Here is a 15,699-nt window from a genome sequence, read left to right as displayed (position 1 = left end):
ACGCATGAGTGTGCTATGATGCACATGGGTGTGCACATGCATGTAAGGCTAGAGGTGGACACTGGATGTTTTCTTCAATCAGATTGTATATGGAGGTGGGGTCTCTCACATGAATGCAGAGCCTAGGGGGGCAGCTAATCTAGCTAGCCACTGTGTTCTGTGGAATCCAAACTCTCAGAGTGAATAAGTTGGCCAGATACTACCCTCAGTCATCAAGTCCTTCCCTCATCCACTCACTTACATAGTGCCACACCCAGGTTTACAGACAGCCTGCCAGCATGCCGTACATTCTCCCCACAGATGAGAATGATGGGAGACCCTGGTGGGAAGCCCGCTGACGGAATGCTGATACAGTGCTGGTACCCAGAGCAGAAAACCACATACAGAAAAGGGAAGAGTTTCGCCAGTGCCTACTCTGGCGTTCCATAGCTCGGCTAAATCTGGCGCTGCCGCTACCCACAGGTGTCTGGCTTCCACCACAACTAGTGGTTGTGTGCAAAAGCTGCCTTGAAAAGAGGAAGTGGGCTCTGGTAACTCAGGATTGCCTAGAGCCTGTGCATAGCTGAGTATAATTGTCACTTAGCAGTTAAAAGAGCATGGTGGAGGAAACGCTTTTGCAGCAGAAGCCAGGGTCTCCCCAAAAGGTTGTACAACATAGTAAGGTGCATATGCTCAACAAACCCGAAACAGAACCCCTCATTTTCCCCATCAAGTCCAGTCTCTATTTTTATAAATGTTCTGGATTCCAGGCCAGAAAGCTCAGCACCCCTTTTGACTGTACACCCCAGCTCTTCTCACTTCCCACCTTACACAGTCAGCCATGTTTCTTCTAGCCTTTTAGAACCCCCTTCCAGGTTGCACGCCGGTTGAGCTCCTACATTAACACCAACCCTTCCTTTCTCCTCTTCCAACCACCCTGAAACTCATCACCACGGTGCTGTTCTGATCCCAGTGCTCAGGTGTAGCACAGACCCCAAAGGTTCAGCTTCAGAACAGCAGTTTTAACCTGTGGGACAGACGGTTGGCCTTGCTGCCCCTTGAACACCATGCACGCATGGAGTCTGAGCGCCTTTCCTGCTGCTGAGCTTGCACTCCACCTCCCTCTGCTTCCTTATTTGCAGGCACTCATTTCAAGGCTTGTTCAGTGCAAATGGCTCACCCACTTCCCTTAGTCACGCTTCATCGTCTGCTTCCATATGTCTGTGCATAATGGCTTTCTCCGCACGCAGAGGTGGGGGGTTCAGCTTTGACATCCTTTCTCAACATTCTTGGAGCTTCTCTGAGACTAACTTCCTACTTTGCTATGAATATTTATAGTGTCCAACTCCCCGTCTCTATGGGGCAGTCCTAGGATTGAGGAACGGGTATTCTAGGCCACTTTGCTTTCACCAATTCTGTGATAAAGGAAGGGCGCACTGTCATTTTGCAGATAAAAAAAACAGGCAAAGCCAAGCATGGCGCCATGTATTCATAATCTCAGCACTAGGGAGGCTAAAGCAGGAGCATTTCTGTGAGTTCAAGACTGGCCTGGACATAGCAAGGATGAGGTAAGCCCAAACTACCGGGGAAAATCTGCTCTCAACAACCCACCCTACCCCAACCCAACCCAACCCAACCCAACCCACCCTAACCCAACCCAACCCAATCCCCAATCCAACCCAACCCAACCCAACCCTAACCCAACCCACCCCTAACCCAACCCAACCACCCTAACCCAACCCAACCCAACCCAACTCCACCCTAACCCAACCCAACCAATTCTAACCCAACCCAACCCAACCCAACCCTAACCCAACCCAATCTAACCCAACCCCAATTCTAAATCCCAAACCCAACCCAACCCAACCCTAACCCAACCCACCTAACCCAACCCAACCCAACTCCAACCCAAACCCAACTCAACCTAACTCAACCCAACCCAGTGGTGGAAGTATAAGTGTTTTATGAGCTGAGAAACAATGATAGCAGTGTGTAATGCCATCTACTTACACTGCTATTCAATTTCTACTTCACATAACCTCATCAGTCTGCCCATCTACATCCTAAGTGCTCTTAAGGTGTATTTATGACTTGAGGATGCCTTTACTGCAAGGCCTTTCATATCTGATAAAGGCCTTCTTCATTGCTTTGTGCTTTCAGACTTGCAAGGATATTGCAACTTATGTGATGGTCAACTGACAGTTTTACTTTTCATAAGAATGTTTTCAAATCTCCCCCTCTTATTGTTTGACTATCAAATAGATGTGAAGATTTATCACTATATATATGTCCAGGTCATGTATATATATATATGTATATATGTATATATACACACACACACATATATATATATACACATATATATAGATATATTTGGTCCTGTTTTCCTATATCTAAAAATATAATTAAAGATATGCAATCAGACATGAATGCTGGGAATGAAGTCTGGTGTTCTGCAAGAGCAGTGAACACTCCTAGTTACTGTGCCACCTACAGTCCCTAAAATATATTTTCATGAGTCAATCAAACCTCATTCCAATAAGGGGGCAATATCAAGGGATGTCCAGGGCCATCTCCAGCATCCCTTAACTTGTTTGTCAGCAATATGGCGTCCGAGGACTCCAGCACCTCCTTATTGAGAAGTAGAGTAGACATAACAGTGAAGGACAGACGGTCATGGGATGCTGGCAACAAGGACTCGGCGTTTAAAGCTCAAAGAGAGAAAGTAAAACTAGTTTATACTTGAGTGGGTGTTTGTTTATTCTACTTATCGGAAGTTAGAGCCAGCAGTCATGCCCACTGACTGACCTTAAATCTCCATAGTTGAGTAGAAGTTAATGGACCATTTGCTGATAAATGTTTCCCAGAGAATAAGCCAGCTTCCCAGTGTGTGTGTGTGTGTGTGTGTGTGTGTGTGTGTGTGTGTGTGTGTGTGTGACATATATTATGTTATCCAACTGAAAATAGATGTTTTTTTTGTAGGAAACCATAATCAACGCCTCTAAACAACTTTTTATATAAATGAAAAGTCTAGAAGCTAATGGCTAGTCCATTTAATTCAACTACAAAATATATTTTAGCATACATAATGATTACAAATTCCTGGTGTAGAGAATAGGGGGCTTGATGTCTCTTTGTTTAGTGCACGCGTGTACACACACACACACACACACATGCATGCACACACACACACACACACACACACACACACACACAGAGAGAGAGAGAGAGAGAGAGAGAGAGAGAGGTGAACGATTGGGGTTGGTTCCACATACTGCTTCCCCGGTGAAGCAGGAAGTCTGTTCAGGATTATTTCCTCTATTGCATTGTGCTAACGTCCAAGTTCTGTTCTACATCTTAATATAACAAACGTGTGGGACACAGTCCTCACTCCAAGACAATATGTTCTCAGGGAGAGCAGCGACGGGAGGAAATTAACCCATCAGCCGCTTACTTAGGAGAACCTGAAGGCTGCAGGAAACCCAGTGGGCCTTTCAAGCTCCTGGCTTGCATGCGTTTTCCCTTTATCCACTAGAGGGGGTGATGCTCCTCCATCATAGAGGCCATGGAATGATCCAAAGGGAATAAATAGATTTAAACACACACACACACACACACACACACACACACACACACACACACACACACGGTGCCTTTGTTTATTTTGAAACCAGGTTAATTAAATAACAGAAAGAAGCAGATGCCGAAAATCACTTTGAAAATATCAGTGACAAAAAAGACAAGTGTTTATTGTTCTTAGTCTACGGATGTGAAAAGACGAGTGATTTTTATTTTATCGGGGAGAGGATTCATTTACATAAAGTCAACCTCTTTACAGCCATTCCATGAAGAACTGTGCACTTTCTGCACGTGATTAATTTCAGTTTACTGGGGTTCATGATAAGTTGTTTGATTTGCTCAGCGAAGAAACAAATTGCCCCCCCCATCTCCTTAAAGATCCATTTAAGATATCACGGTAGAATTAAGTAGATTTATAGTTGTGCGTATCAGGTATCATACATAAGTGATTATGCGTAATGTGACATGGTTAGGTAATGGCACAAGTTAGGAGACACTTGAAGTTGCTACCCCATGTACAGAGGCATTTTCGTACCTATAGATGCACACCTGTTACTCTTTATCAGAGTAGGGATTTTAATAAATTCCAAGTCAGTAAGACTTGCATTTTCTTTTTCCACCCTTGCAAAAAATTAGTTTGAATTTCAGAATTAGCCAACCACATTGTGCTCGTTAGGGGATGATCAGAATAATGGGTTAGAAATAGCCAGCTGAAATATTAATGAGATGCCATAATCTTATTTAACTATCAGGTTGACTCTTTTGGTTATTTTGACGAATAAAAAGAAGCCTGATCAAACGTGGAACAATTAATCATTCAGTAGAAGAGAAAACATGGTAACTTGTTAAGAGCAAATCTATGGTGCCCGCTGTACTGTTCATAACCCAGATTGTTTTTCTACAGTAAAAGGCGACCCCCTTTGAATGGTTGCTGTAGAGGTTTGGCACAGTAGGTGAGCACTGGTCTTTCCGTTTAAGCATTAAAGTCCTTGCTGCTCAGAATTCCTGCAGGAATGCTGACTGGACAGGCTGGGGTAGGGTCTCAGCATGGCGATGAATGCCTTCAAAGATTGTTCATCGACTAATCTGCATCTCTCATTGACCATCCGTCCGCTGCACTCCCCAAGGGGTTAGTTGTACCTGACTAGAATTTCCTCTTTGATTTTTTTTACCCCTGGAAGGAACGGGGCTATACAGTCACAGGGGCAGAAGAAGGAAAGGATGGTGAGCAATTGACACTCTCTACAGAAAAGACTTCCATAGTGCGAGCGGATGGGAAGCCCTCGGCCACCTAAGTTTGATCATGAATTCCATATCACAGAGCAAACAAACAGGGCTATGAAGCCTTGCATTGTTTCTCAGTAATTTGTGCTGCCTGGAGATCTTCCAAACGCAGCTCACAAAGGCTCGGAGAAAGGACTTACAGCCTCATGGAAAAAAAAATTTTTTTTGCTATAGACAAAACAAATATTTACAAACAATATTTCTAAATAGCCCAAAGCCCTATAAATAACCATCATGTTTTCCTAAACATATTACCATGCAAATGCGGTTATTTAAATCCCAGCAACATGTTTATCTCCTATATACATTAGGACAAATTAAAGGTCACATCTCCAGTGGAGTTTCTATAATAATCAAGGAATTGAATTATATGCACACAAAAGGAATTAGATGCTTGCAACCAAATGTGTGTCACGTATAATTTATTTTACTATAAGTAGAATCGTCCACACGTTACGGCTGTTATCTTGCAACATGCTGCTTAAATGATGTAAGAATAGTGTAACACCTAAAACAACCCACTTTTCTCCTCCTAGGGTATTTTTTTCATTCAGTTTTCAATGTAGAAGAAACTCAGTGACAACGAATGCCAGCCAGGCTTTGCTCACAGGCTAGCAGGAGGAACTCACAAATCAAATAAAATGAAGTCGCATAGTCTGCTAAATTCAGGAAGTCTTGAACTGGAGATTCACAGATGGAGTGGCCCAGTTCTGCCTAAAAGAAACTTAATGGAGGGAGGGAGGGAGAGAGAATGCATGCAAGTGTGTGTGTGTGTGTGTGTGTGTGTGTGTGTGTGTGTGTGTGTGTGTGTGTGTGTGATACATAGGGACACTGACAAAGTGTGTGTTTAAAAACAAAAACAGAGGAGAAACATGACAATCATTGAAAACTCAGAAATAATGCTAGGATTAGTTATTTCATTAATTTCACCAAATTTGATATACTCCCTCTGCAGATATAACATCTTCTCCCCAAAGAGTAGATGGCCCCAAAACATTAAAATTAGCCAGAGTAACAAGGGGTACTCTGATTCGCTTATGAGGACTTCACGTGTCTCGGGACTTAAAGAAGAAAGATGTGTGGTGTCAAACTCCAGAACCAATAGCCAACTCTCCGAGGAAGGAATCAATGGTGGGAGAATCCCATTCATCAAAAAAAAAAAATACCCCAAACAAACCTTATCAAGGAGGGGAAAGATCCCCATGATGGAAACTCATCTCTGACAAGACAAGAAGGGAAGAGGACATCCGCTGTTCCTGGATGGACAGAATTGACGCTGGGAAATGGGTCCATATTACCAAAGTGTTTTACAGATGCTACCCAATCTGTATCACAATCCCAAGGCTATTCTCCACTGAACTAGAAATAAAACAATCTAAAGTTCATTTGGAGACACAACCTACCCCAGATAATCAAATATTCATGTCCACAAGGATCAGCGATGGAGCTGTCATGAATCCTCATTTCAACAAGCACCACAGAGCTATAACAGCCCTGAGAAGTGCATGGTGAGGTTCCAAAACCAGACCAACAGAAGCAAGGGCTCAGAAATGAACCTACACAGACAGGGACAACCCACTTTAACAAAGCTATAAGAGTGCACACACGGGCTATAGATAGCTGAGAAAGCTGGATCCCCACATGGGGAAGACAGAAACTAGATCCACCCCCTTCTCCTGTGCAAAATCAATCAAATAGATCCAAGACTTTAAGGGGGAACCCGAAATTCCCAAACTGCTGAAGAAAAACACTCAAAATATACACGAGGGCATTAAAAAGGGCTCCGAGAGTTCAAGAAATAACCACGTAAGTTAAAAAGCTGGACAGCAAAGGGAGCAGCAGAAAAAGGAGCTAGCTTTCAGACCAAGAGGAGTCATACCCAACAGGTAATTGTTTTCTAGTATATATAAAGAGCTCAAGACATCAAATGGCAAAAGTAAGACCAAACGAGTATGTCAGTCAGTCAACAGGCAAGCACATAAACAGGTGAGCAAAGAAGTACAGATAGGTAATCAACGTCTGAAAACATTCACTATGCTTAAATCCCAGTGATTTAATGCACGTTAAAACCACACTGAGATCCCATCCACCCAGTGAGAGCAGTGACTGGTACTAAGAAAGCAAATAGCTACAAATGCTGGTTAGAATGGGCCAGAGGATACTTTGTTCTCTCCTGCTGGGGGTGAAAACTCGTACAGCCACTCCGGAGAATAACCGTGGGGTTCCTTGAAACACTAACCATCCAGCTACAGCCTTCATGTGCCTGCACCTGGAGTCTACTTCCCACTGCAGAGAAAGCTGCAAGGTCATGGTCACAGCTGCCCTAGTCACAGTAGCCAGGAAATGAGACCATCCTGGACGTTCATCAGCAGAAGAATGGACAAAGAAGAGGAGGTGCTGTACAGTGACACCTTTTCTTTTTTCAAGAAAGAGACGCTGTCTGAGGCAGAATGGGTAGAACTGAATAGAATCACGCTCAGCAAAGGTGGCCAGACCCAGCAAGACAACGATGGAAGGGAAAGGGGACTCAAGATGGGACAATGAGGGGGAGAAAGGCAAAATATGTTACCTCATGTGAAGAATTTAGGTACACACCACACACACACACACACACACTCATGCACACTTACAAATTCTCACAACATACCATACACACCCACCTGCACTCTCATACACACACACACACCCAGACACACATACCACACACATATTACATACTCTCTTACACTCACACACACATACTTTACATACCCCCCACACCTATACACACATTCTCTTTCTCTCTCACACACACACACACTCTCATATACTCACACACACCACACACATACTCATGCACACTAACACACAAATTCCCATAACACACCATACATACACACTCACATACACTCACGCTCTCATACACCCACACATACACTACACATACCACACACACATACAAACACACTCACACAGTACTCATACTCACTCACACACACTTCTACATACATATACACAAACACACTTATATACATGCAAATACATGAATTCATATATACACTCACACACATACTCTCATAGTCACACTGTCATACACACACACTCAGACACACATACCACACACACATTCACACGCACTCTCCTACACTCCCACACACTCCCACATACATTATACACACCACATACACTACACACTCTCACTCAATACTTATACACACGCACATATATGCCTACCCACATGTGAATGCACACTCATATACACTCAAATACATACACTCACATACACACAAATACATACACTCATATACTCATACTGATGCACGCTCTCACAGACAAACACACTCATGAGAAGACACACACACTGACACACGTGTGTGCATGTGGACTGGAATATATTAAAAGATGGAAAGAACAGAGTAAGAATGGAAAATCGCTGAGAGGGCCAGAGGCAAGGCTGGATCTGTGACAAAGGCCTGTCACCCTAGCAGCTTGGAGGCCTGCCTCTGCCAAGAAGTGAGTTCAAGGCCAGGCTGAGCCACTTACTGTGATCTTGCCTAGAAATAAAAGTTGAAAAAGGCCTGTGGGGGTAGCTCACTGGTAGAGCTCTCAGCAAGCATGCAGGAGGCCTTGGTTTTGATCCCCAATACGGAGAGAGGAGCGGAGAGAGAAGAGGAAGCAAGAGACAGGGAAGAGAGAGTTAAGAAACAGAGGGATCCTGAGAGGTGAGGAGGTCCTTCCTCTCCTCCCCTCTGGGCCTGGTCTTCCTGGAGCACAGCTGCATTAATAGGGCAGTAACAGGAGGGTCAGCAGGACTCAGGGGAGGTGCCAGGGGCTCAAGGCCACCTGTGCAGACTCCCCAGGGTGATGTACCAGATGCATAGTGAAGAGGAGGTCCAGTTAGGAAGGCTTAAGGAGGGTGAAACGTTTTCAAAGGGTGGATTTTATTCTGTAGGCCGTGAGACCTGCAGAATGTAAGGAAGATATTCTTTTTAAAATTCATGACAAATATTTTGTGCTAGGTTGACTGTTAGCTCCTTTTGAATTGTTCTTTGGGATTTTTTCCTTCTGTGCTAGCCAGAAATACTGAGAGCATGGGCTTTATGACTCGGGCTTTGAAGTTTTCCTTTTTTCTCTGTTATTTTTTCTTTTTCTTCCCTTTTCCCTCCCTCCTCTCTTTTGTGGGTTGTTGTTGTAGGGTTTCATGGAACTCTGACTTGGGACCTCAAATTCGCTTTTGTAACTGAGCCTGGCCTTGAACTTGCAATCCTTTTGCGTATTGAGGCCCTCAGCAATGCTGTTCACATGCTGTTGTCTGAATGAAACCCAGGAGTTCCTACATGTCTGGTATGACGGTTAGTGTTGTCAGCTTGAGAGAATGTGGAATCACCCAGAAAAGGAGCCTTGGGGATGCCTCTCAGGGGCTGTGGTGGATTCTGGGGGGAAGGTTTGCTGAGGTGAGCTAGGGAGACTTACCCTAAATGAGGGTGGGGCTATGTCTCAGCCAGGGTGGTAGCCTGAGTTAAATGGAGATCCTTCCTCAGGATCTGCTGCCTGTGGCCACCGCCTCCTGCTTCCATGACTTTCCTGACACGGTGGACTGTCCCCTCCAGTTGTGAGTCATGGCTTTTTGGTCACAGTCATGAGACGAGGAACTCATACCCTGGGCAAGCCCCCACCAACTGTGCTGCAGGTAGGCAGGGCGCCAGTCCAGGAGACAGGCACGGACACCTAGCACACCAATCCACCGGGACATCCTGTGGCATTGGCGAGGGGCTGCAGCCTGCTTCGCCATGGTCTGTTCCGTGAGCCAGAAGCATGCACAGTCCTTGGTCCAGTTCCTTACCTGTCAGCAGGCAGTCGCTCCTACACACACATGCGCCAACTTGAAAAACCACCTGGGGATATCCTGTAAAGACTCCAGCCTCACACCTCCAGCTTGAGTCAGGGAAGGGCCCGCCGTGTGTGTCTTTCGGGGCACATTGAAGAAAGATTTTGAAGAGTGGAAGAGTAGCAAAGAAAACTTTCAATTAGGCTTCAGAGAGAGCCAAGGCTCTTTCCCAGGGAAGTCTCTGTTCAAAGGGCTTCTAGAAAGTTCTTAGGTCAGTTTTGCTGTCTTCCAGAAGGATGCTCCTTCTGTCTCCTGCTTACTACTCATCAGACTTAGGATGAATTAAAACAGGACAGGAAAACGTGGGCATCCCAGCATGGAAGGTGGTCTCTAGGAGCCAGCCAGGGGGTTCTATCTTGTCAGGTTTAGTAGTAATTTTTTATCAGAAACTTTGATATGTATATATATATGATATATGATATTATACAATAAATAACATATTATATATAATATATTAATATATTAAATTCTATAATATACTATATCATATAATATATAATATATAATATATAATATATAATATATAATATATAATATATAATATATAATATATAATATATAATATAATATAATATAATATACAATATGCAATATACAATATACAATATATAATATATAATATATAATATTGTAATATATAATATTGTAATATATAATATTGTAATATATATCACATATTAATGCTTATCAAATTTCCATTAGGGACACTGAGTGGGCTTTATGTCTGATGTCACCCGAACACAAAAGAGAAATAGCACAGACACATTTAGAAGTTGCTGTTAGGACCCCGAGTCTTGATGACTGTGTCCCCCGCCTCTGTGTCATGTGCACACACAAGCTGCATTCCTGTAGGCTGAGGGGAGCTTGCCTTATCCGTACCTGGGCAACAAGGACTTGTGAGGTTTATTTCGATTGATACAGCAGCCCAGCATTGCTGTCAAGGAAACAAGTCCACCCAGTAATAGGCCCGAAACGGTTTGAATGAGGGAAGCAATTGTCCTACTCCGGGAATCGTTGGAACAGGCCTGGTGTGTTCTGTTCTGCTCTGAAAACCTGTGAAACAGACAAATAAGATTACATTCAAACAGGAGCCGTGTTTGGGCGAGGAAATTCAAGCCAATCGCCCATGTGCAGTATTTGAAATATGCTCCTAGAGGTGGTCCTTGGGCCGTGAGCGTTAACCGCACATTTCGTACAATGTATTTTCAAGAGAGCTGGAAACCAGGCATAGTCTCCTGAAAGGCAGAGCCAGATGTAGGGAATGGGTGTTCTGGGAGCTAGAAGTATCTGTACTCTGAACTTGGAGTCAGCTTTCTTAGGGGACTTTCCTAGCTGAGGGAATTCAGGGAGAAGCTGGGAAATCTAACCTGTATACCTTTAGGGAAATTAGGACCAGAGGGTGTTCAAGGTCAGGAGACCCAGTGACACATGGAGTCAACTTACTTCCTCCGAAGTCAAACTCGTCGGACCCGATCGTCTGGAAGAAATGGATAGAACACACTTCTGTTTTGTTCCCGGATGGCTTTATTTTTAAAATAACAGAAGGGAGCACAGGATCATGGGAAATAACCACCGAGAAGCTTCATGAAGACCTCATGAGAAAGGCTTATGATTTAGGTCCCTTCCAACCCTGGCAACGGGGAACCACATATGACCGGAAGGTATGTCCAATGTGGAGGTTACTTCCCTGGCTCTGATTACGACATGCTCTGCTGCTCCACGGTGTGACATTTGATTAACTAATTAATGGTCACCCGGCAGGCTACAGAAGCTCCAGAGAAGCCTTTGAACCTTGTCACACTCTGTTGGTGAGGACTGTAGTGTGGAGCTGCTGTAGGAAGTGTCAAGAGTATTAGTGTTACCTGGGAATATGCAGAGGAGGACATGCCCACACCTAAGTCTTGTTTGCAATTCTATAATGCACCCCTTATGTAATTTACACCCCATTAATTAACTCGGAGTGTTTTTCATCATTGCGTCTGATGTGATCTATTAAATCATAAATGGAACCATGTGGAAAGGGGTGGGGGAGTGCTCTCAAAATAGGGCACATAGGCAGGTAACAGGTGTCCCAGATCAGAGCCCCGGGAGAGTGCCGTTCCGTGGGTCAGCGACAGGACAGGGGAACTAGATCAGCAGCAGCACTGTATTAAAGAGCGGAGCTCCTCCGCAGACACGCTTGCACCCAAGAGATAGATATACCTGTGGATGCAGGCGTATACATGTGATGAGACATCAGGCCTGGGATGGGTACCAAGCTGAGCAGCATCAACTCACACTCTATTATGTGCTCTAATAGTTCAGTCTTGAAGATTTTAACAGGGCCCAGAGAAGAGTGGTTAGGAACACTCCGGGCTTTTCCGGAGAACCCAGGCACAGTTCCCAGCGCCTGCACGGCAGCTGAAAACCACCCGTAGCTCAGTTCCAGGAATCTAATGTCTCTTCTGACTTCTACAAGGTCCTGATTGCACATGCATGGCACCCACGCCTAAAGCATTTCTTAATCTTTCATCGTTTTGATGGAATTGGAATTGTGACACAGCGGGTAAAGTCTCCTGCCACCGTGCCTGACCCCTGGTGGGACCCACATGGTGGGAAGAGAGAGCCAAGTTGTCTTCTGAACTCCACACTCATGCTAGGGCAAGAGCCTGAACACACACGTGATCACGCACGTGCCTATGGACACACGAACGAGTGGGGAAAGAGTAGAACTTGGTTTAAGAAGCAGCGAGAGGCAGCGACAACAAAACCCCAGGAAGGAGAGCATGTGTGCTCCTTCATGAGTGTGAACGAAGTACATGGAGATTTCTGCTGAGTTCCAAGTGTCTGGGATGGGGACTGTGCCTGTGTGGCCCTCTTTATTGATTTTTATAGCACATAATGGTGAGTTTCATCCTGGCATTTTCACATGTATGTAACTTTATCCTTGGCTTTCATTCATCTCTACTCCTCAGCAACCTGACCCACCCTCCCCTCAAAAGGCTGCTCCCTCCATGACACGTTTATTTCACTTTTCTCTCATGTTCCCCACAGATGCCCTCTCTTAGACTTCTTTTGCCGCCTTCTACTTTATGCCCCTTCCTAGTCTCTCTCTCCTCTCTCTCTCCTCTCTTCTCTCTCCTCTCTTCTCTCTCCTCTCTCTCTCCTCTCTTCTCTCTCTTCTCTCTCTCCCTCTCTCTTCCCTCTCTCTCTTCTCTCTCTCCTCTCTCTCTCTCTCTCTTCCCTCTCTCTTCTCTCTCTCCTCTCTCTCTCTTCTCTCTCTCCTCTCTCTCTCTTCTCTCTCTTCCCTCTCTCTTCCCTCTCTCTTCCCTCTCTCTTCCCTCTCTCTTCTCTCTCTCTCTCTCTCTCTCTCTCTCTCTCTCTCTCTCTCTCTCTCTGTCATGCACAGGCACATGCTCACACACACTTAGATTATGCATAGAGAAGAAAACATGTAACGTTCGTCTCGAGTCTTGCTTAGTTTCCTGCTTCTTCCTCCTCCCCTTCTCCTCCTCCTCCTTTATATTTGCTTCATGTAATGATCTCAGTTTCCACCTATTTTTCTGCAAATGCTGTGATTTAATTTGCCTCACGGCTTAATGAAGCTGCATTATGTATAGGAACCACACTGCCTTCCCCCTTTCATCTCTCGATGGCTCCGTGTCCCCAAAGCATAAATGTATACTCTTTCGTGCAAAAGGACCTTATTATTTGTCTAACAGGACTTCTATTCGAGCCTCCAACTCGTCTGCTCTGTTTCCTCTAGGATGTGGATGCCTCAATATTGACGGGTGGTTTGGCTTTCCGTTTGAGCATAGGGAAACATATGTCTGTATGTACAAAGTTTGTGTGATCCACATTTTATCTACCTGCTTTCTTTCCCAGCAGAATTATGTGAGTCGTCTGGAAGCAGGAGACCTCTTTTTAATTTCTAAGCAGCTGAAAATACCTGTCTTGTCAGTTTCAGTGATTTTTTTCCCTCTTCCCCGGGAATTGGTACTTGCCGTGGACTTTCATTTTTTTCTGGTACTTTAAAAAGCACGCAAAGCGTTTGCAGTCTCTTCCTCCCCTCTTCATGAGGTGCGCTTATCCTCAGATCTGAGCACGTCAGGCAGTCCCAGGGATTATATTCTGGACCTGTTTCCCTTTCTCCTCGCTGAGGCCATGAAGGCAATACTAATTAAAGTAGCGCTCGGAGAGAATTGGCTTCCCCACCTTGGTGGTTTCTTAGAATCTCCGGTAATTGATCGGATCTTCATTTTCTTTGATCTTTGAAAATACTCGTTTCCATTCATGACTCATAGGCCTCAAATAAGCATACGTAATAAGGTTTTGAGGCAAGATCTGTAATCTGCCCAGTGACAGAGGAATTAAATGCGTGCACCTCACCCAAAGCACCTCCAGAATGGCTCGGCGCCAGGAACAGCTCTTGGTGGAAGGTGGAGTTACTCATGAGCTAAGAGCAGGGCTCTGCGGTGTTTTCTGGTTTGGTTAATATGCAATTTTGCTAACTGGTTCAGTTATTGTTGCAGAGTTGCTTTTTACAAATGTATTAATTTATCTGTGTGCTGTCTGAGTTTAGGTACACCTCGTGCATGTAGTACCCTCAGATGCCAGAAGAGGGCATTGCATCTCCTGGAATTGGAGTTAGAGGTGGTTGTGCGCTGCCACAAGGGTGCTGGGAACCGAACTTGGGTTTTCTGCAAGAGCAGTAGCCGCTCTTCAGCATTGAACCATCTTTCTGGCCTTTAAGAGTTGTTGGTTGAAAGGATTTTTAAACAGTCTCGATTTTTGTGTTTCAACGTTGATCAAGCCGTGAAATAAAATCCTCAATAGAATGTGAAATTCTTAAAATTTTTAACAGTGGTTTTTTTAAAAAAAATTTCGGCAGAACAGTAAGGCAGTCAGTTTATTCTTTGAAGTGAACTTGGTGTACAACAATAAGAAGTGTGAGTAAAGCCGATATTCTCTTCAAACGGTAAAAATCAAGCCAGAAATCCCTGCGGCAGTGAGTCCATTTTAAGAATGTTTACATTTTGGGGCTGGAGAGATGGCTCAGCCGTTAAAGGCTAGGCTCACAACCAAATATATAAGAATGTTTACATTTTGGTGGAAGAGATTAGCCATCTTTTGCCAGATTTTTAGAGGCCCCTCTGTACTTGCCAGTGGGTGTGGTAGAATCTCTGTAGTAAACGTAGAAGAAATTAAGGGTTTAACGTTTATTTTTATACAGTTCTTTAGGCTATCCTGTTTTCACTAAGATGCTCTTGGCACTAACTGAAAAATTCTCACGGCTCCCTTTTGACCAAAAAGTTAGCTGAGCTTGTCCCTAGAGGCACTGCAGGTGTGGCTGCGGTGTCACACGTGCATCGGTAGATGGCAGAGAACTGAGAGGCCATGTCTACCCTCAGTGCTCTGACCTGTGAGCATCCCTGACAAAAGTCACAGTACCTGAGGTGACCAGCAGAGTGGCACTATGCAGGCCCAGACAGGCTCCCAGGACAGGGAGCAAGTGGGAGGCTAGAAGAACCTCGCCTGGGGCTGAAGGCCCCTGGCAGGAGTGAGCCAGGACAGATGTCCCCCACTCCTCTCTACACTGTAATGCTCCTCCAGTATTCCCCACACTGCATGGGGCCATGGGGGTGGCCTGGTCAAGGAGCTAGCCTGAGATGACTCCAGACCAATGACAGGGGGCCCAGATGGGAGCTAGCCTGAGATGACCCCAGACCAACGCCAGGGGGCCCAGATGGGAGCTAGCCTGAGAGGACCACCAGTCTGGGACCATACAGGCCTGAGAGGTGGACATACCATGCCAAAGATGACCCCTGCCCAGTGCCGTAATGCACAAGCTGGGCAAGCTGAGAGCAGTCCTAAGACGACCCCAGACACTCAGAGACCCTGGGTGCCACTAAGAGGAGAGAGTAAGTGGTGGGGAAATGGAAGAGAGAGAGAGAGAGAGAGAGAGAGAGTGAGAGAGAGAGAGAGAGAGGGAGAGAGAGAGAGAGAGAGAG

At 45.0% G+C, this 15,699-nt stretch overlaps 1 non-coding gene across 1 annotated transcript; it reads left to right on the top strand.

Annotated features, from left to right (window-relative positions):
• The first annotated feature begins 15,010 nt into the window (after window positions 1-15,010).
• LOC116904733 lies at window positions 15,011-15,137 on the top strand. The gene has a single exon (XR_004388423.1). It is a non-coding gene; the product is annotated as a small nucleolar RNA SNORA17 (small nucleolar RNA).
• Window positions 15,138-15,699: the final 562 nt, after the last annotated feature.

This window comes from Rattus rattus, chromosome 6 (genome assembly GCF_011064425.1).
Source record: "Rattus rattus isolate New Zealand chromosome 6, Rrattus_CSIRO_v1, whole genome shotgun sequence".
Taxonomy (NCBI): domain Eukaryota; kingdom Metazoa; phylum Chordata; class Mammalia; order Rodentia; family Muridae; genus Rattus; species Rattus rattus.
The sequence above is the reverse complement of the archived record's forward strand: the minus strand, read 5'-3'. Positions and strand labels throughout refer to the sequence as shown.